Source organism: Pyxicephalus adspersus, chromosome 6, assembly GCF_032062135.1.
Source record: "Pyxicephalus adspersus chromosome 6, UCB_Pads_2.0, whole genome shotgun sequence".
Classification (NCBI taxonomy): Eukaryota; Metazoa; Chordata; class Amphibia; order Anura; family Pyxicephalidae; genus Pyxicephalus; species Pyxicephalus adspersus.
Window position 1 is genome coordinate 25,087,970 of NC_092863.1, and position 22,765 is coordinate 25,110,734.

At 39.1% G+C, this 22,765-nt stretch overlaps 1 protein-coding gene across 2 annotated transcripts in view; it reads right to left on the reverse strand.

Moving 5' to 3' along the window:
• SLC26A11 (solute carrier family 26 member 11) overlaps positions 1 to 22,765 on the reverse strand; it is a 97,344-nt gene that overhangs the window by 1,378 nt on the left and 73,201 nt on the right. For both annotated transcript variants that reach the window (XR_011921328.1, XR_011921327.1), the window contains one exon: positions 622 to 820. The gene's annotated coding sequence lies outside the window, so the exon portion shown is untranslated. The remainder of the gene's footprint in view (positions 1 to 621; positions 821 to 22,765) is intronic.

Consider the following 22,765-nt stretch of genomic DNA (forward strand, 5'->3'; position numbering starts at 1 on the left):
AGGGACAGCCCGCCCACCCTCCTATTGCAGGCTCAGATCTGGGGGACGTGTAAGTGTTCTTTCAGGGCCGAAGAAACATCCCCGCGGGCTGTAGTTTGCCCATGCCTGGTCTATACTTATTTTTCCAACAGTTCTCCAACATCATCTGATAGACCTTTCAAATTTTTTTTAGCTTAGGTGCAGGATGAGTGGTGTCATCAAAAGTGTCATTATTGGCAAAATGTAGGTATTTCATGATCAGGCCGAAACGATGACTTGACAAAAAAGTTGTAGCAATCAGTTAATTTGTGGACCAATTCTGCCATTTTTGCATGAGTTTTCCCACCACTCCCTGGAGAATAATTAGCCCTAGAAAAAGCCAAATGTTCTTTTCAATAACAGGTTCCCATTTCCTGCTTCTGGAAAACCTGGTGTGGGGCAGTTAATTGTTGCTCAGCGTACCTGTGGGTTTCCTCAACAGTTTTCTGAATTACTTTGTCATTGAGAAATAACTCCAGGTACGCCAAGGGGGGTGTGTTCCACATTTACCTTCAGGCCAGGCTCCCCTGTAAATGGGAATCTTGGGGGCATTGGCTGATCCTGACTAATGTCAATGGAGCACCAAGTGCGAACATCACTAACCTCAGTGGCAGAATCTTTGCGGTCACTCTCGGTGTCCGATGATGACTGTAGTATTTCAAAGTTGCTGTCTGCAAGTTGTTCATAAGCAGCTTGACCTGAGAGATGCTTTTTGGAAGCAATGGCAGAGTAGTCAGAATCCAGGCAGAAGTCAGGGCAGGCGGCAGGCAGAGGTCAGGGCAGGCAAAGACGTGGTCAGAATCTAGGCAGAGAAGTGGTCAAAGGTCAGGCAGAGGTCAGGGCAGGCAGAGAAGTTTAAAAGGGCAGGCAGCAGGCAGAGGTCAGTAATCAAATGTAATGGCAGATAGGCAGGGCACAGCTACAGTGTAACACTCCAACACTCAAAAAGATACTGGCTACTTTGTATTGAATTCAATACAGTTTTTTTGTTTTGAATTTCCTGCCAACCCCGAACGCAACGGAACGGCCCGGTGACTCATCGAATGCAGAAGACGCTGGCAGCGGGAAGAGAGAAGATGTGAGCGACGATGGAGGACGCCGGCAGATGAGGTAAGTCTGGATTTACTATTGATCTTTGCTGTTTTAGGTACCCCAAGTGTGACTCGGGGTTACTGCTTCTAGCATCTTTTTCTTACCCCGAGTCACACTCGGGATTACCGCTGGGGAGGTTAAAGCATTTACAGGAATTTATGGCAGAGTAGTCATTGTGTGTATGTGACAACAATATCACAGAGTGATATTATACAGGAGGTGATTCTTTTCTGTACTTCTGTTATCTGAGTGAAATAGGCATGGCATCTCACCCACCCTCAAACATCAGTGGCAAGACCTGTCAATAGATTAATAAGTCATGGATGCCTTCATTGGCATGGATGCCAATGCCTTCAGGGTTGTGCCTATGTTGAGCAATGACAATTAACTGCACAGCTTAACACAATATATCACTTATCCACTGTGTCCTGAGCCAGATCACTCCACTTTATAATTCTGTAAGATTTTTAAATCCATTTTGTATATGTAATAATTTTGACAACAGATACACTTTAACCTCCCCAGCAGTAACCCCGAGTGTGACTCGGGGTAAAAAAAAGATGCTGAAAGCAGTAAGCCCGGGTCACACTTGGGGTATCTAAAACAGTAAATAGAAAGTTACCTGATCCGCCGGCATCCTCCTTCGTCCTTCCCATCTCCTCGCTTCCTCCGGCCAGCGTCCTCTTCATCTGATGAGTCACTGGGGAGTTCCCTGTGACATTGGTGCGTGCAGCCTTTGTGGCGGGGGCGCAGCCGGATTTTCAAATTATTTTGTATTGCATTCAATACAAAATAACTGTAATGAATGCAATACAGGGGATTTTATATGTTTAAAAGCAGTACATTGTCTTTCAAAAAAATTTATTTTACAGTATAATATAATAAGTATGAGTATAATATTTGTATTTATTTTTTTAATTTAATTTTGTGTTTCAAACTTTTTTTATACTCATACTATTATATTTTACTGTAAAATAATTCTTCATGAAAAACAACGTACTGCTTTTAGACCTATAAATATGGACAAAATGAACCGCCCCGGAGTGTTTAGGGATGGTGCTGATCGACAGGAGTAAACAATAATGTGACCTCCACAACATGGTCAGTAGTGGCAAAAATATAATAAACTAGCTAATTACCCCGCGTTGCCTGTGTATTTTTTTATATTATACAGGAAAAGAAATCAAATAAAGCTATTGTGTTAAATCAATCATGTTTTTTTTACAGGTTTTAAAAGTATAAGTACAATAAACAATTAAATTTAAATAAAATTAACCTAAATTAATGTCATATGTTGCAATGCTGTTTAAAATGTTTTAATAAGAACATTGTGTTTATGAAACATACTTTTAAGACAATCTGAAATATTGTTCCTGAGATGAAGGTGCACCTCTGGTAAGTTTATATTAGTTTGTTTTCAATAAAATATAGTTGTAGAAATTTTGGTGGTAGATCTGGCAGTGGAAGTAACAATCCCGCTGTATGGTAAATTTGCCCTTGCACCGTGAACGTGGATGGAAATCCAGGCTGTTGAACAACTGATGAGTTGTATTTTCTGATGTTATTAAGAAAATGCTTTGACTGAGGTATTTGCTGATAATTCCAAAGTTCTTGTGGTGGTGTTTCAAGTTATAATAAATACCAGGAGACCAGGAGACTACCAGGAGAGATTTAAACCTCTTGGCTTGACAGTAACTACAAACCATTTCCATTTTTCCGATGGTAACACTTACATGCTGCAAGTGGTCCTTATGTGGATCATAGTGGAATCCTTCCAATGCTAAGCTAAAATGTTGTGCAGTCCTGGATCATCTGGCTCTTTCTCTCATTTCGTGTACTCGGGTCCCATCCTGTTGTACTGTTTATGAAGCTCTAGATGTAGTAGCTCTATGTCTCATATCGTGTAGTCGGGCCTCATGCTGTTGTACTGTCTCTGAAGGCATTATTACAGGCCAGAAATTTGTCCAAAATAAGTATGTAAGCAAAAGGCACACTGTCACTGAGCAATACAATACATACACACCTAAATACATCCAAATATACCTCTGACATATACCACAGCACTGTACAAAGATCAGCGGTGCACTCGTATGAGTCTGAGTCATATGTCTAGCAAGTTTGGTTTAAATGTCTCGATGCGTTTCCGAGTGATGGAGGAACATAGCAAGTTTGGTTGAAATGTCTCCATGCGTTTCCTAGTGATGACTGACATACATACATACATATATAGATACAAATATAGCTCTGACATATAGCACAGCTTTGTACAAAGATGAGCGGTGCACTCACATGAGTCTCAGTCATATGTATGGCAAGTTTGGTTGAAATGTCTCCATGTGTTTTCGAGTGATGGTGGAACATATATAACATTCGCACACACAAAGTGTGTGTATGTATGTTATGAATAGTAAATAGAGTCTTACCTGATCCGCCGGCGTCCTCCATCACTATCCCCCGGCGTCTTCCTTCCTCCGGCCGGCTTTCTCCGCATCTGATGAGTCTCGGGGAAGTTCCTGGTGACGTTGGTGTGTGCATTTGTATTGCATTCAATGCAAAATACGTTTGAATGCAATACAGTGGATTTATATTTGTAAATGCAGTACATTCTTTCATGAACATTTTACAGTATAATTGAATGAGTATATTATTTTTTTATAAATTTAATTTATTATTTTGACATGATTTTGTGTTTTAAACTTTATTATACTCTTATAATATACCGTAAAATAAATTTTCAAGAAAAACAATGGTAAGAAAACTTTTGAAAGCACAGGGAGAGCATACAAACCCCTGGTTGACCTCATTACAAAGAACCCAGCCCAGCTCTCACCCAAGGCAGGGTATAACTTGTTTTCTTGTTTTTTGATTTCTCTTTTGTTGGTTTTGTTGCTTTATATGGTATATGCAGTGCTTTCTGGAGAGAAAGAGGGCCCAAAGCAAAATAAGGGAATAGGAGTAAGGGCACATGACAGGGTGAGGAGAGAAGACAGGGTGAAGGAAGAGTTAAACAACGATAAGGGTGGGAGATTGAGATATGGGGTAATGGATGGTGCTGACCTTTATGGAAGGGCTCAAGGGGAAGTTATTAAAAGGAGGGCTTGGAGTGACAGGACAGTTGGAGGAAGAATTTCCCACTCACCCACCCTCCCTCCCTACAATTCTGAAGGTGAGAGGGGGTAGTATAGTCATGGCAGCTCCAGGTGTTTTTTTTTTGTAGGTCCATGAGAGTTGAAAAATGTGTACAAGGAAGCAGGGTATGAACCCATAGACTTCCTGTTAATTGGAGCCCCACATGACACCGGATTGTCGCGGGGACAAGGAGGGAGCGGAGTATACCTACTAACTGTCCCCGAGGCGGTGTGGTAGCGGATAGGAGCCTGTTTTGGTGAGTGGAAGCATCTTTGGAAAGGGGAATTAGATGGGTACTTTTATGGACTTGGGAATTGAATTGGATTTGGGACTATGCTATTATTGATGCTATTACTTCACATTTGGTGCTTGGATGCTGGAACAATCATTAAAGAAACGGAGTGTAATTTTTTTTTTTTTTTTTTCAATTTCTTTATTAATTTTCATTTTAATCATACAAATAAACAAGCCAGCATAAAATGTTTCGTTCAATATTCAGTTTCAAACAAATCATAATTAAACAATATAATCTCTATACAACACATTCTTCAAGTTCGATTATATATGTCTATCCCAACCTTTAGTATTTCTCAGTTCTCAATCTCTTTTATTAAGATTATTATCCTAATACACAGTATACTCCTAATTAATTCATTTTTATATTATAGACTGCTTCCCCCTTCCCACCCCCCTCATATATTCTTCAGTGACGAAATTATCTACTGTAACCCTTTACCTATTAGAATGCTCAAAACAAACATGTGACTAATTTATCAATGAGGAGAAAAAGTTTTAATACCTTTCACTCATTACATTACAACAAAATTATACAAACCCTACTTCTATTTGTGACCTGTGAATCCTTATCCAAATCCTTTTTAAAATTGTGTATTTTATATAATATCTCCCTGTGATATATAGGGTGAGAGGAAGTAGCCTTCCATACTTCATCTTTTCACCATTGTTCATTCCCTATTGTTTCAATCTCCATTACTCCCCTAATCTTAACAGTACAATAGGGGTTCACCTTTCTTAACCAATTCTTCTACTAATAACACTGTGTATTTTTACCTTATTTATTATAATTTACTTTTCCTACTTTATCTTTACCACTCAGTTAAGCGTGACATGTATACCGAAATACTCTTAACATAATACATACAACATTGACAACCACTAAAACACAAAGACCAAAAAAAGTGGGGGACAGGAGGCAAGCTGGCTAACACTTACACATATAGAAAGGGAACATATGTTACAGCCTACATAGTTAATAATGTGACTATATGGTCTATATTGACCGATCTCAGCCGTTATTCATATAATGCTCAATCCATTGTGACTAAATTTTTTGAAATTTAGGAACCGAGGCAGTCAATATCGCTCTCATCTTTTCGTTCACCAAAAACCAGGACATTTTTAACTTGTTGCACATTGGGGGTTCTGGATCGCCATGCTTTGGCCAAAACCATTTTATCTGAAGTGAACAGATATGTTATCAAATAAAATTGAACATTAGTATAAAACAATAGTTTCAAACACAAAATTGCCTCTGTCGTTTTTTTAAGAAATGCGCATCCCATAGAGTATAAGCTATTTGATATACCCTCATCCAAAATTTCCTTATTTTTAGGGCACTCCCACAATATATGATAGAGAGTTCCTAGTTTATTACATCCTCTAAAACATTTACCCCCCCTTACCTAAGCCTGGATGGAACTATATACCATCTTAACATCTATTTATAGTTGGTTTCTACCGCTGAAGCATTATTGCTACTATGGGCCACTGCAGACCATATCTGATTCCAGTCTTCCTGTTGCAGTGACATACCCATATCTGCCTCCCATTTAGGTATATAAGATAGAATGGCCATACTTGTCTGAACTAAAGTATTATACAAAGCTGATAAGACTCCTTTTACCTTTACGTTCTGTACACACAGTTTCTCAAACCACGTCATATTATAAATTCCAACAGTTAATCTCAACCTAGTTTGTAAAAAAAGCCTTATCTGGAGATGCCTAAAGAGTTCCTCCGGTGGAGCTTCATATTCTTCTCTAATCTCACTAAGAGACAAATTCTATATAAGTCCTTTTCTACCCACCAAGAAAATTGCCTCGGTTCCTCCAGACCAGGAGGAAACAACGGGTTTCCAATTATAGAACTTACTGCGCTATAGCCAGACATAAGGCCCCCCATATATCTAATAGAGTCCAATATTTTTAATGAGTGTCTCAGCATTGAATTGGTGATTTGGCGCCATTGTACCTCTGGAAACCAGAGAAATGTATCTATTGAAATTGGCGCCACCAATGTTTTCTCAATGGTAACCCATTTAGAAATATTCTTTTGGGCATGATACTGTAACGGGAGTAACTTGAGCAGCCTTATAGTATGAACTCAAATGCGGCACCGATAGGCCGCCCAGGTTCCTAGATCGATGTAAGGTATGTCTTGGAACTCCTGGGCGATTTGCCCCCCAAATATATTCTAACATTTTGCTTTGTAGCATTTTTATTACCTGGTTAGGTATAGCTAATGGAAGAACTCTCATGGGATATATGAACTTTGGTAACCAGGACATCTTTATAGAAGCTATGCGGCCCAACCATGAGATTTGATAACGTATCCATGTTTCTAATAAACCGATCAAATGTTTAACCAAATCAGGGATATTGACACTGTACAGGAGCTCATATTATGAAGGAATATATATACCCATGTAGTTAATTCTTTTAAACTCCCATTAAAAGGGAAAAGACTTTAAAAGAAAAAAACTTTAAGCAGTTTTACCACTTCTGTTGATAAATTAATATTAAGAGCCTTAGATTTTGATTAATTTAACTGCAGCCCCGAGAAGGCCTGAAAGCCTTCCAATACCTTCTTCAGGTTGGGCAAGGTTACCATGGGGGTTCGTCAGACTAAGGAGAAAATCATCTGCAAAAAGAAAGAGTTTATGTTGTTCTCCATTTATCTCTATAGCCTGAATGTCAACATTATTTCGGATAGCTATAGCCAGAGGTTCTACTGCCACTGCAAAAAGCAATGGCGATAGTGGGCAACCCTGCCTGGTACCCCTGCCTATAGAAAAACATTCTGAACAGCAACCCATAAATTGTGTAAATGCCTTAGGGGAGTCATACAATGATGAAACCCATTTACAAAAGTTCTCTCCAAAGCCCCATTTGTTTAATAATGATATAAGATATGGCCATACCACTGAGTCAAACGCTTTACTTATATCCAAACTCAGTAAAAAAGCTGATGTCTTATTTTGTTTAGCTTGTTGAATTAAATGCAATATCCTCCGTGTACTATCTCCCGCTTGTCGTCTGGGTATAAAGTCCATTTGGTCAGCCGATGCAAGGTCACCCAAACTATCTTCCAATCGGGACCCCAATATTGTTGCCAATATCTTTGTATCCTGATTAAGAAGAGAAATCAGCCTATAAATTGACCAATTCATTGCATCACTAGAGGGTTTTGGTAGCATACAGATGGCTGCTTCCAACATACTCGAGTCAAGGGCTTCCCCTTTCAAAATCCCAAATAAATGTCCCCACCAAATAAGGTCCCAGTATTTACTGGTATCAGGCCCATCAGGTCCCGGTCTGCTATTGGGTTTAAGATCCCCAATAGCTTTAATCACTTTCAACAAGGTGATAGGGGCTTCCATAATTTCTATTCTATTAGCGGTAATTTTTGGAAGATTTATAGACTGAAAGAATGTTTCCATAGCTCTCCTATCAAAAGAATGAGGGGTTACAGTTTTTGTAGATGTTCATAAAATTCCTGCAATATATATATTGGATTACTTGTAGGACCAATCCCCTTTACCCTCAGTCTATAGGTGTTTGGGCGTCCTTCCGAGTACCTCAGCCTATTTGCCAATAATGTATGCATTTTATTACCATATCTAAAAAAAGTATTATTTGACCATCTCAACGTTTTCTCAGCAATAGATGCTGTGCAAAGATTTAATTGTGTAGGGACTTCCTCTATTTGTCGTCTTATACTCTTATTTAAAGATGTGTTGTATTGCATTCTCATCTTTTCATATTTAAATTCTAACTCCATTACTTTTGCCCTATGTTCCTTTTTAATCTATGTGGCTATCTGTATGAGTCATCACCTTACCACCGTCCTATGCGCCGCCCATGGCACAACCGGTGATGTTGAAGGTTGTTGATTTAAAGAGAACTACTTAACCAAAATCCCCTGTACTTTTTGGTCCACCTCAGGGTTGCTGAGCAGAGAGTCATTAAGTAACCATCTATACATATCAGGCTTAGGAAAAAGAGAAGACAATGTAGCCCAAACTGCGTCATGGTCTGACCATGAAATCGCCAAAATATCACAAGACAAAACCAAGGGCAATGCTTTTTGAAGTATTAAAATATGGTCTATACGGTTAAATAGTCAATGGGGATTTTTTACGCACCAAAATCATCAGCTGTTCAAAAACAAAGCAGATGATTCGCATTAGGAGCATAGTAAGACAAAAATGTCACTTTAGCGTCATTTATTGTTCCAACCAATATCAAGTATCGACCATCTTCATCCACCACCTTTCTATCCAATTGAAAATACACTGTCTTCCTAAAGCCAATAAGCACCCCTCTTCGTTTTACTGCTGCATTAGCTTTGAAGACAATTGGGTAGGCCACATGAAAATATTTTGGACAGGAGGAGGTACAGAAATGTGTCTCCTGTAGGCATATTACATCTGCTTTATGTATATGAAAATAAGGAAAGGCTTGTGACCTATTAACTGGGGAAATAAGACCTTGTACAGACACACAGACTAAAACAGGGGTAACACTGAACAAACAAAACACTAGACATTATGCATAATAAATATACCCAGGGTGTGCGGAGTGGAGACCTGCTCTCACCCTGCATCCCCCCCTTTCTGATAATACAAAAATGCAATATAAAGATACAAAAAATACAAGAGAAGACAGAATCTTTCCTGTCGCCCCAAGAATGTCGTCAGGCATATCCCCTAATTAAATGGTGGAGGATATCCCTGGCAACTTACAAGAGAGCGCAGTGATTTCTACACCAGGACCATGGCACATCAATAAATACTTATTAACATCAAGCCATTTTCTAACTATTAAACTAACCAAAAAATTATGCTTTTTACAAATACATGATTAATATCTCAGATAGGCTTGTAGATAAATATCGAAATTTACCCGAATATTATATCAATTTGACAAGGGTCCTTCATACAGGACAAGGGACCAACATTAATTCCATAACCCCTAAATAAAGCAGGAAGAAAAAAAAAGAGGGGGCACAAATAAATTAAGTATTCAGATATTGCTCTGAGAGAGTCTTAAGCGTTTAAGTTGATCTGTGACCTTACGCTCCTTAGTCCTCTTTTGCTGATGTATTTCAGGTATTTGTTATGTTGGCGGGTTAGGATTTTCCAGTTGGCCTGATTTCTCATTGATCACAGGCATAAAGTCCCATTTCCTGAAACTGATTTCTGGCCTCCTCTAATGAAGATATAGCTTGTAGCTTGCCCCCATATGAAAAAAACAATTTAAAGGGAAAGCCCCAATCTATAGGGGATCTGTTGATTCTGTAGGATCCGAAGGAATGGTTTCATCTCTCTGCAGCGCAATATCGTTGCTGGAGCCAAGTCCATAAAAAACTGGTAATTATGACCTTGAAAAGTGAGGGGTTCCTTCTTTCTGGCTGCCTTCATTATCGCATCATTGACATAGGGGTAATGCAACTTAACCACAATGTCCCTTGGTGGACCATCAGCTTTAGGTTTTACTAATGTGCGGTGTACACGGTCCAATTCTAGCTTTTCCACTGCTATCATATATCACAAAAAATGGCAGTCACCGTTGTATTAAAATCAATTATGCTTTCTGGTAAGCCACGTATGCGGCGTGCCCTGTCCTCATAATCCTCCATTTTATGATGTAAAAGCTGTACCTCCTGTTTCAGATACTCAATGTCCTCTTCATGCCCCTCTAGGACAGTAGTAACATCATCTACTCGCCCCTTAGGTTGTACTGTACACTGGCCCAGCACACTTAGCTCCCATGTAAAGTGCTCTGTAATTTTCTTAGTACTCTCCAATGCTGTATGTAACATTAACTGAAATTTTTCCAAAAGGCTTTTTGAATCTGAAAGCTGTAACTGGTAACTTTGAACCACTGGTATTGAGGGCAGGCTCCCTGTATACATTTCTGTTTCACTAGAGCACTCGCTTTTTTCCTGACACATGTGAATGGAGGAATCCTCCATCTTGGCTCTCCTGCATGCTGAAGCTGCCTATGTTAACACACGCTGCTGCCGGTTCTTACCGTTAGTCGGCATCTGATTTTTTCCAGCTGCAAGCCTCCCTCTATACTGCTCCTCACTCAGGGAGCCTCCCAATGCTAAAACTGCCGCTTGATGTGCCCGTTTGCAGCCCTGCTTGTCCTGGTGTAGAGCGGAGCAGGCTCATGATTCTCACATCCCAGGGAATGTAATCTTTACAGCATGTAAAGTATGTGAGGAAGAGAGGGCTTAGAGAGATCGTACTACTTCCTCTACATCATCATCATGCTGTTCTATGCAGGAGGAGTTTGTCCAGAAATGGAAAGACTGTTAATTTACTAAAAAATATTACTCAATATAAATTAGGTTACATTTAAAAGGTTTCAGAAAAAAATGTAAAAAGAAGCAGGTACAGTTAGTAAAAATCTAAAAATCCTGTCCCTTTAAAAAATAAAATCCTGGGGAGGATTTGGGAACTGATATTTATGCCCTGAATATGTATATGTTGTAGTCAAACACATTATGGATAAGATTGAAGAAACAGACCAGCCCTGTCAGAGACCTCAGTTGGCGACAGTGATGTTAGCTTAAAAAGTGAGGTAGGGTTAGACATAAAATTATAGATGACGCTGTAACTTTACAACACAAGGTAAAGCCTTCAGCTAACAAATTCTACATGGAAAATGATATACACTTGGAATTTATGTCTGCAATCCGGTAAATGAGAAAATGTATCCATGTTCCAGGTCAGAGTCCAAAAGCTACATGTGGACAGGGGGTGGTAAATATGTCAATAAATTGAAAAAGTGGAAAGATAGCGGCTCTTTATGGCAGGTATTAGAGGCCATGGCAATGTTTAACCATGACTTAGGTCTCACCAAAATGTGGGTCAGTACTGTACTTATGGTCTCTCACGATGCGTTTGCCCTAAACGGGCTTCCTCAGGGGATTGCTGAGACCCCTAGAAATTACATTATTGATAGTATAGTATAGAATTTCCACAGTATTAGTACTCAATAAATTGAGCTACTTTTGAGAACAAAGGTCTATGAAGTTAATACAGACTAACTGTTCTAGAAGTCAAAATCACTGTGCAGAATGATTGTAACCTTGATAATATTGTACAAGATAATTTGTGTACAGAAAATAATGTGTAAAAGCTTTTGAATCCAAAACATAATGTGCAAAAAGGTGGTCTTGTTCTTGAAAGTTTTATGAATACTGCTCAAATTGATGGGTCTACATTTGAAAATGTTATGCTTGCTGTGGAAATAATCAAGATCACATCAATGGCTTAACAACCAAAATATATAATCACATATTGTGTACAACAACTACACCATGAGCAAACAAAGACAAATCAGAGACCTAACCTTTATCATCAACTATTTCACATCTGATCATTTCTGCCAAACAAAATATATGAATTAAAGTGGAAAACTGTTGTCAGACTTCCCTGTAATTTTCCTTTCCTGTAGACTCTTCGTGACAGCATGGGTTAGTTCCATAGGACCACCTTACCAAAGCTATAAAGTAACCTCCCTCTCCCCTGCAGGTGTTCTTTAATAAGTTTGCCACAGGACAAGGGAGGGAAACATGCTCTCAGGAGGACTCTACAGGAAATGAAAATTACAGTAAGTCTGACAACAATTTTCCACTTTCCTGACACTCCTCCTGACAGCATGCACAAATGCAATGTAGCAAGCAACAGCACAAAAGGAGGGAAGAAAACAAACAATGCCACAGAAAAAAGGTTACTCTTTAGAAAGAGCCACTTCCAAAATGGAAGCCCCAAACTAAACTGAAGCTCCAACCTATAAAGCTAAATAAATGTTTATTTACAAATCACTTCAGTGAAAACATCTGCAAATGAAACATAGAAGGTTGCCTCTTCCCTAGTTGAATGTCTCTTGACTACCTGCAACGGACTTCAGCCCTCATGATGTAGGCATACCACATAGTATTTAAAACCCTAGGATGCAAAATCTGTCAAAGGTACAGCTATGCTCCATATAGGACTGCTAGGGAGGCTGACTAGAACATTCACAACTAGAAAATCTTTTTTTTTTTGGGTAAATGGAGAAAAAACATCTTGAGAACCTTCAGAAAATAAGGAATGCTGAGGAATTACTTCCCAGTTGAAGTGATACACAGAATACACCTGAAACAAGACCTTCAATGATAGATGTATCTACATTTCAGGAAAATCGGTGCAATCTGGCTCCTTTCCAAGGGGATGCATAGTTATGAAACCTTGCATGTCATGGTAACAGTGGTCAAGAAATGACAAGTCCTATGCTGAAAAGAATGACTTCACTGAAGGCTTCAATTTGTGGGGGCTGACACCTGGAGCTAAAAAAGCTGACCCCAAGCTCCTCGTCCAAAGCTGAATGTAGAAAATTCCTGGAACCTGTGCTGGTGATGGGTTAACAAAGACAACCCTTGACTATGCTATTCAAAAAAAAACTTTCTATATATTGTAACATCTGTTTATAGATGTTTGTAAGCTTTGAGTTGCATATCTGCCACCACAGCGAAAAGCCAGATGCTAGGAGCTTGGCATTCAGTCTTGGGCAGTCACGGATAGAATATGGCTACGGGCCCTGAAAAAATTAAACCTGGCAAGAAAGAATAAAAGAAGTAGCCACCATAATTAACACCTTTCCAATTTCAGTCAACGGGAAATAGTCACCATTGCTTTTCCTGAATCCTTCCTTATTTCTTAGTACGTAAAGTAGAGAAAAAATCGATTTTCTCGTGAAAGGGTCACAGCCAGTATTTGCTGGCACTTGAACATCACTAGTGATGCCATTAAGTCTATCGACTTGAGAAATTTGTCTACCCAGAGGCCACTCGTTGAAAAATGATCTGCTCATATGAACAGCCAACAGATTTTCAGGCTGGTGGTTAGGAGAAAGAAAAGTTGGGATGCTTCTTTGTCCCTGAAAAATAAAAAACACAACTGTGACTTGAAGGAAACAACAATCTTTGTTCCACTTTGTATGGTAATGTAGAAGATCTGACCTGTTCACAGGTACAGTGACTTTCTGCTGACAAAAGAGCAAAGTGAAGGCTTTCAAAAGTCTCAGGACTGCCCACAATTTACGAGATTAGAGTGCCTTTGAAGGGAAGGCCAAAGGATGTCCCAATCCGTGGACTCCCCAACCTTTGAGACTGGCATCCAAGGTGAATGGAATCCTAGTCCTGTGCCCCAGAGCTATTTCCCAAGACAAATATCCCAAGGGTTGACAGACTGACCAGGGACAGTGAGTTTGTTCTCCAACAAGCAGCAAACCCAAGAATCAAGGGAGCACAACTAGAACCCAAACGTTCTATTCTAACCATCAACCAATGGAAATAGATGCCATCAGCCTCAGAACTATCCTGCATTTCATGCAGTTAGGTTAATTGGCCCAGAAACTGTATTAAAATAGATGACTATGGTAGGGACATTAGATCGTGAGCTCCTCTGAGGGATAGCTAGTGACATGACTATGGACCTTATAAAGCACTGCGCAACAGGTCATCGCTTTATAAATACTGCATAATTATAATAAGATTATATTAATAATTCTTTTGCTGGCAGTGTTGAACCCTCTAAAACTTTTTGTGCCCCCACCATCATTTGTGCCACTTTGTAGGAAGGCAAAAGTGCTCTAGATTTTACCCTAATGAATATTATCCTCAAATTTCTATTCACTGCATTGGCCATAACTGACTCTTTTGATAGTTTACCAAAATCAGAGTTTGCAGAAATGTCTTCTTGTGACTCTCCAACTTGATTTGGATATTGTCAGCAAAAAACATCGTTCAAGTAGTGACATAGGCTGCCTCTCTGAACCAAGGCATGGTTATCACTGTGACAAGCATTTTATTAAGCATCCTGGAGCTGTGGAAAAACTGAAGGGCAGATAGGTGAACTGGAGGCATTTGCAACAAAGCAGAAAGGAAGAATGGTGGCATTTCACAACTGAGACAGGCCTGTAAGCTTCTGCTAGATCTATTGAAATCAGCCCTTGTGCCACATCCCTAACATGATTCACTTTCCAGGTGCTCCACTGATTTGCTTCTGGAATGAGAAAGTAACCTTTCTCTATTAGTAATTTCACAGGATAAACTTCCTCTTGCCCCTCGTCCTCCTTTAGAGGATCAACGAAAAAGACAGGGAGAAACCAGAGGTCTTGCCTTTCAGAGATGCTTTTTTTCCAGGACTTATATTCCTTTGCTGAAGAAATAGTACTTGAGAAGCAGGCGGGGAAGTAGCTGGAGCAGACATATTGGAGGAGGAATCACAGCCTCTATTTATTCTGTGACAGCTTGATCAGCATAGTCTTAGAACTCCCTTGGTTGTGCTTCCTTATCTTTACTTGCTTTTTTAAAGTGGAATTCACAGATAAGTTTAAAGGGCAAGGCCTTAGTGCCACATGCCCAGCATACCTCAATGGCAAAATGATCTGCTGACTGACCTAGAAGGGGCAAGAGATGCCTAATGGCATAAATCCATCTTTCTCAACCTTTCAAGCCCCTGCAACAACCCCTGGGTTCCAAGGAACCACTGCGAAACCATCCATACCTCCACAGATCACTGTACACTGGTGTGATGGTCAGTGGGATAAATGCCTGGTTGCATTGCTGCTAGTGGGAAGAATGCCACCTTTACAAATAGCCACAACATTCATTGGTGTCAAATTCCACAATGCTCAAAGAGGCCTTAGCACCCTTTGAGACTGGCATACAAGGAGACATATCTTTTGTTACACACCCTCTATTAGAGGCATGGTAGACTGAGCTGAAGAGAAGCATGCTCTGACCTTCTGGTATGCTTTCTTAGAAACAGAAAACACAACAGAAAGAAAACACATTAAACACTTTAAAAAAAAAAAAGGTGGCTATCTTTTCACATCAATCCCCTAGCTGTGCTGCAGCTTTTGTGGCTGTGAGTAGGTGAGCCAGCAACTAAAAGTAATATATCTGTCTTCTATATATACCTACACAGAACCAAATACAAACAAAACCTGTAAATAAAATTTCTTATCTGACTTCCTGCCAGTCAGCATAGCAACTAGAAAGAAGTAGCAAACAGAAAAAGTATTTCAAAATAGCACCTGCTGTAAGCAGGATGCTGATGGTCGCCTAACAAGCCTGATGCTAGAGACAGCAAAATACACCCTGCTGGAGTAGTTGGGAGATTAACAGTGTTATGGTACCAAATTGCCCTGATTAACATCCAACAATTTAATAAATGTACAAGTATCCAAGAAAAAACCTCTGGGGTTTTTCCCACAAAATACCACAGGATGATAAACAGGTATGTATAATTATATAAAAACAGAATTCTGGTGGAAACACCATCAGGTAGAACAACAGTGCACCCAAACCATCTTGTATGTACAAAAAATGTTACACCAAAATTCTACCCAAGTATATGCAGTGCCTATTGTTTTAGGCTCAGACTGCAATTTCAAGGAGCCACCCAGCAGGCACCCTACAACAGAAAGCAAAGATATTGTTTCAAACTAATTTCTTTTACTGCCATTTGTATGATGGCTGTGAGCTGAAGTTTGCTGCACATATGCAAGGCATTAAGCGACTGTTTTTAACAGCAAAAGAAAATGGAAACAGGTAAAAAAAATTCCTTGCTCATCACCTACCCGCAACAAAGGTAAGGAGCTCCTATGGAGATCAAGGGGAGGAACTAACCCATTTGTGCATGCTGCCAGGAGAAGTGTGAGGAAATCGGGATACATATTTTAATTACATTTAACATATCCCTTCAACATAAGTTGGAAGTCATTTGGGGCAAGAGAGGGCTTTTTTTTCAAAGTCATAATCCCACATTCGCCTTTTAATCTCAATCATAAAATTAATTGTAGGTCTGAATTTTAAATAATGGAAATGGTACCCAAATAACTTTACTAAGTTTCTAGGCGGGTATCTTCTACATTTATCCCCTGTCCCTCCACTACTATTACCACCAATTACTAGTTGTCAAAATAGCAGCCCGGCATTGCTATGTATTGAGAAGGAAAATGATTTTGTCTGTCTTCATCTTGTTCTTAACCTCCATTTTGTAGCGGAAGTATCCATGAGAAATATAACAAGTAATCTGCTTCATTGTGGGGGGTTTTGAGCATCCTTTAGAACTAGTGTAGTTTCTCTTCTTGTCTAATGTGTTAATAAGATGGGGAGGTGTGAAGAGATTCCAAGGATATCAAGGCCATACATTGTTTACAGCCATCAACCATTTAGGATTCCTAAATAGTCACTTATCATTTCAAATCTTTAATAACCTTTCTGTACAACCTACTTTACTTTGTATAAAATAACACCATCTTTTCTAAATAAATCAGAACAGCAACCCTAGATCAAATTGGTGTCTGTGTCTGTTCTCTTATGATCGTAATATTAACCTTAATATTAACAGCTAACGTTTCTTTAAGAAACAGATACATTTTTCCTTGACAGTATTAAATAGCAGATGAGGTTTTCAAAATGCAGCCAACCTAAATTTTAAAAATAATTTTTGTGGTATCAGTCTTCTCCCATTCCTACCATATAGTCAGTTGTGAGTGTTCTAATAATTTTTTGTGCTGGTATTACCGCCATGTAGAGATTATTGATGGTTTATTTTATTATTCCTTAATAAAGGAAATGAGAAGAAGCTGGATTTGTTTTTAACTGGCAAATTAGCTTGTATTAAACATTACAAAATTAAATACAGTAGGAAAGGTATACATCAAACAATGAGTGCATACAAAATTATATTTAGAGATGGGTCACATCCCATTTACAGGTCTGGGGTGTATGCCTATTTAATATACATAGGATTCCCTAATTACACCACTTAATCAATTAGAAAAATACAAAACACAGTCAGCTTCTTGGGGGTGTTTTGAGAACACTTAAGGAGGAACTATACCCCCAAAAAAAACACACTTACCTTCAATCCCGCAGGGCAGACTGATCACTCAGAGGTGTCCGGCATCCCACATGGTCCCGACATTCGTCCCGGAGCCGCCATCTTCGTCTTCTCTTCCTGGTTCTTCATCCTACGTCACCCGACCCAGGTGCGAGATTGGGTGACATAGGATGAAAAAAAAATTTGCTGTTCTCACTGAGATGCTCGAGCATGTGCAGAAGGAGCATCCAAGAGCCTTCCTGGATGCCTGACGTAGGTATCCCAGAAGGCTTTGCGCTCCTATTCATTCTCAAATTATTTCATTCAGAATTTTTCAATTCATTCAGAACTTTTTCCCTACATAACCCTGAAGTTTAGGTACGCTTTAAGCTACAAATAAACGGGACAAATAGGAGTGAATATATTATATATACAGACTTTCAGCTTAAATTCAGTGAGTTGAACAAAAAGATTGTAAAAATTTGAGGAACTAAAGCCTTTTTTTACACAATCACTTCATTTCAGGGGCTTAAAAGTAATTGGACAATTGGCTCAAAGGTTATTTCATGGGCTGGTGTGGGCAATTCCTTTGTTATGTCATTATCAATTAGGCAGATAAAAGGCCTGGAGTGCCTGATGGGGGGAATGCTTGTATGTGAAAGATTTTGCTGTGAACAGACAACATGCAGTCAAAGGAGCTCTCCATGCAGGTGAAAAAAAACATCCTTTAACTGCAAAAAAAGAATACACCCATCCGAGAAATTGCTACAATATTAGGAGTGGCAAAATCTACAGTTTTGTACATCATGAGAAAGAAACAAAGCACTGGTGAACTCAACAACACCAAAAGACCTGGAAGTCCACGGAAGACAACAGTGGTAAATTATCGCAGAATCATTTCCACGGTGAATAGAAACCCCTTCACAACAGCCAACCAAGTGAACAACACTCTCCAGGAAGTAGGCGTATCGATATCCAAGTCTACCATAGAGAGAAGACTGCATGAATGTAAATACAGAGGGTACACTGCAAGGTGCAAGGCACTCTTAAGCCTCAAGAATAGAAACACTAGATTGGACTTTGCTCAAAAACATCTAAAAAAGCCAGCACAGTTCTGGAAAAACATTCTTTGGACAGATGAAACCAGGATCAACCTTTACCAGAATGATGGCATGAATGGAGAAGGCGTGGAACAGCTCATGATACAAAGCATTAAAAAGCATACAGGATCATCTGTAAAACATACTGGAGGCAGTGTGATGGCTTGGGCGTGCATGGCTGCCAGTGGCACTGGGACACTAGTGTTTATTGATGATGTGACACAGGACAGAAGCACCCAAATGAATTCTGAGGTGTTCAGAGTCATACTGTCTGCTTAAATCCCGCTAAATGCAATCAAATTGATTGGGAGGTGTTTCATAATACAAATGGACAATGACCCAAAACATACAGCCAAAGCAATCCAGGAGTTTATTAAAGCAAAGAAGTGGAATATTCTTCAAATCACCAAGTCAGTCACCTGATCTGAACCCAACTGAGCATGCATTTCACTTGTTGAAGACTAAACTTCGGACAGAAAGGCCTACAAACAAACAGCAACTGCAAACGGCTGCATTCAAGGCCTGGCAGGGCATTAAAAAAGAGGAAACCCAGCATCTGGTGATGTCCATGAGTTCAAGATTACAGACGGTCATTGCTAGCAAAGGGTTTTCAACCAAGTATTAGAAATGAACATTTTATTTTCAGCTTTTTAATTTGTCCAATTACTTTTGAGCCCCTGAAATGAAGTGATTGTGTTAAAAAAGGCTTTAGTTCCTCACATCACATTTTTTATGCAATCTTTTTGTTCAACCCACTAAATTAAAGCTGAATGTCTGCAGTTCAACTGCATCTGAGTTTAAAATTAATTGTGGTAATGTACAGAACAAAATTAGATAAAAGTTGTCTTTCTCCAATATTTATGGACTTAACTGTATAGACACTAAACATTAATTAGGTTTACATTGTGTGTTGTACAAAGTTGATGAGGTTTTTCAATGTGTACAATGTGTACTATGAAATGTTTAGTAAGTCAAATTGTGATGTTGCACTAGTTAACAAAAAGTATATTGTGAATTGGAGAGAGTGCAGAAAAGGCAACTACACTAATAAAGGAATGGAGTGGCTCAGCTATGAAGGGAGATTAGTAAAGATAACAGGACTGTTAATCCAGTAAACATCTGATTGCCTCATGGAATCAAGAAATTTATTTTTACCCTGTTGGAGCAATTTGGCCCTCTGGAATAACTATGTCTATAGGGTTTTTATCTGGGATACGTTTATTTCCCTGGTGGTTGAGCTTGGATGGCCTAATGTCTTTTTTTTAACCTAACTGACTAGATGAATAGAATGTAGAAACATATAATTTTGGGCTCTGTATTCCCTACTCCATATTAATTATTGACTTTTGGCATTAGGTTAGTGTGCATCTGTATCTAAGGAAAGTTGTAAAAACAATGTTGAACTTACTTGATGTAAAGAAGGTTGCATCTTGAAGGGAATTTCCAAAAGGAAGAAGAACAAAGAAACTGCTGCATGCAAGGTTCCTAAAGGACTGAGTAAATGTCAGGACTGGTAGAGGGAGTATGCGGGTAATTGATATCAATATTTATTTCTTAGTATATGGGACTTAAATAAAGTTTTATTTGGCACTATTTTCACACATTTTTATAAGGATTTACTATATTTATGTATTCTATTAAGGGTGGATACAAATAATAAATTATGGGCGACAGTCCTAATATAAATTGATTATTGAGCCTAGATATCGATCGTTTTCAACTAGTTCTACATCTGTACCATCTGCTATGATGTCTGCTTTTACTCAGAACCATAGTTTTTAAATGCCCCCTGGTGGGCATGCTTTTCTTTTTTTAATTCCTGTTTCAGTGGTTTAAACTGTACTGTATTTCAGCACCTTACTATCATTTGCAAAGATCATTTTACATATTCTAATTGAATTTAGAAGTCAGTTCTCTATAACCAATTTAAAGCACAATCAAGGATAATGAAAGCTTATCTCTCTGGTTGACTCATTGTAGTAAAAAATTTGTTGTGATATTGCATTTGCTGCTTAACCTCCTGGGCGGTAACCCCGATTGTGGCTTGGGGAAAAAAAAACAGCTTAAAGCGGTAACCCTGAGCCACACTCGGGCTAGCTAAAAAAATAAAGCATAAAACTTACCTGGTCCCACTGGCATCCTCCAATGTCCTGCCCGTCCGAGCCCGTCCTCTGGCCGTGCCCTCTTCTTTTGATCTGTCCCCTGGCGAGTGCGATGATGTTCTCTGGGAGTTCCCAGTGATGTTGTTGCATGCGGCCATCGATAGGGGCACAGCAGGAATTTCAAAATATTTTGTATTGCGTTCAATACAAAATACCTGTATTGAATGCAATACACTGGATTTATGTCTAAAAGCCATACATTGTCTGACATGAAATTTTTTTTTACAGTATAATATAATAGTATGAGTATATTAAAGTTTGAAACACAAAATCATGGCAAAGTTTTTTGTTAAACGTATTAATAGTAGTTTGTTAGTTTGTTCTACCTGAAAGAAAAGCCCCAATGGATGATCAAAGAGGAATAGACTCCTTTTTGCCCAGCCTGTGATTACATATCGTGTATCTATGTGAGGAAGAGAAGAACAGGAGGGAGGGAAAGCCAGGCTTTTGAAGGACAACCAGAGTTACATTTAAAAACACAAAATTTTATTGTTCCAACAACATAATTTAAAAGATTAAGAGCTGTGTCTCTATAAATGAATCCTAGGCTAACATATAACCACAAGTTTTGCAAAACAATCTGTGTGACGTAATAGTGCTTCTGCCCTGACTCTGTGTGTGTGTCCCTAGTTCTGCCCTGATTCTTTGTGTGTTTCCTGTTTTGGTATCAAAGAGATAACATATCATTATCATATCAAAGAAATAACATATCAATAACCCCCCTAGCGTTCTAATTCTGTCAGTTTTTTGATGCAAAGTGATCCTATTTTTTTTCGCATAGAAATTTTTGTTTATATTGTGGGCCTGTAATTCTTAGGATTAACTCCCGGGTATAATATTTATAATTATTTATTATATTATAATCATAAATTATAATATAATTATAAATCATTATTATAAAAAAAAAAATGAAATATTAGACCACAACAATGTACTTTATCAAAAAAAACTTTATCAAAAATTAAAATAAAAAATAAATTAAATGCAGATCTTCAAAAAAAAAAAAGCAGCAAACCACGCACATCCTTGTAGGTGCTGCCTTTTTCTGGGTTGGTGGGATGTATTGAACGAAGTGACGACAGGTCCGGCATTCTGGGTTGACAACGGTGGAAGCACGACGTTCAGGTCTATTCATAGCCACTGATGATGTTTGGTCGTTCTTGACTATGGATTCGGAAACTTGCAAAATGAAGTCTGAATGATTCACAGGCCTCTGACTATTTTTTTTTGTTTAGAACATAGGCATTTCATAGACACTGCTCAACTAGATGCCTGAAAATCTTTTTGTAGTACTTCCTTTGCTGTTTCCTCATAGCTGGGTAGAATGTCATGGCTTGGTCAGCTCTGTCGACACCTCCCATAGTGTTGTTGTAGTCAGTCACCACCTGTGGCTTCATCACTTCTTTCCCACGATTTATGTGTACCAGAATGGTGGAGGCATCATGGACAGTACTCATCAGGCACACATCTTTCTTGTCACACCATCTCAGGACCATCATCTTTCCTTTCTGCCAGGCAACAATTTCTCCTGTCTTCAGCTTCCCTTTTGCAAACAATGATGGCAGGTTGCGCCGGTTAGCCCTAACGGTCCTTTAGGCATCTGTTCTGTGTTGCAGAAGGAACTCACAAAGCTCAGGAGAGGTGTAGAAATTGCCAGTTGTGACACAATAGCCCTGACCTAGCAATCGCTCAATGAGGGATAGCACTGAAGATGTTGCCAATCCTAATGGCTGTATCTGGGTTTGAACTGTGTCCCTTTTCCAGTGTACAGTACCGTATTCCATATGTAGCCAGATGAGGATTCGCACAGAATATAGGTCTTCACGTCATGCCCTCTTTGACGCAATGTACTGCACTGTACTGTATGATGAGGGAAAAGCAGTATTCTGGCATGACTGTGCCAAAAAATGGAGTGGCAATCATTTTGTTCTTGGACCAGCACCACTTCTGCACGGGTTTGCCCACAACTCCCTGCAGGATCACCAAGCCCAAAAACAGCCAAATATCATCCTTGGTCACAGGTTCCCACTTTCTGCTTCTTGCAAACCTCAGGTGTGGAGCACCTTGTTGTTGTC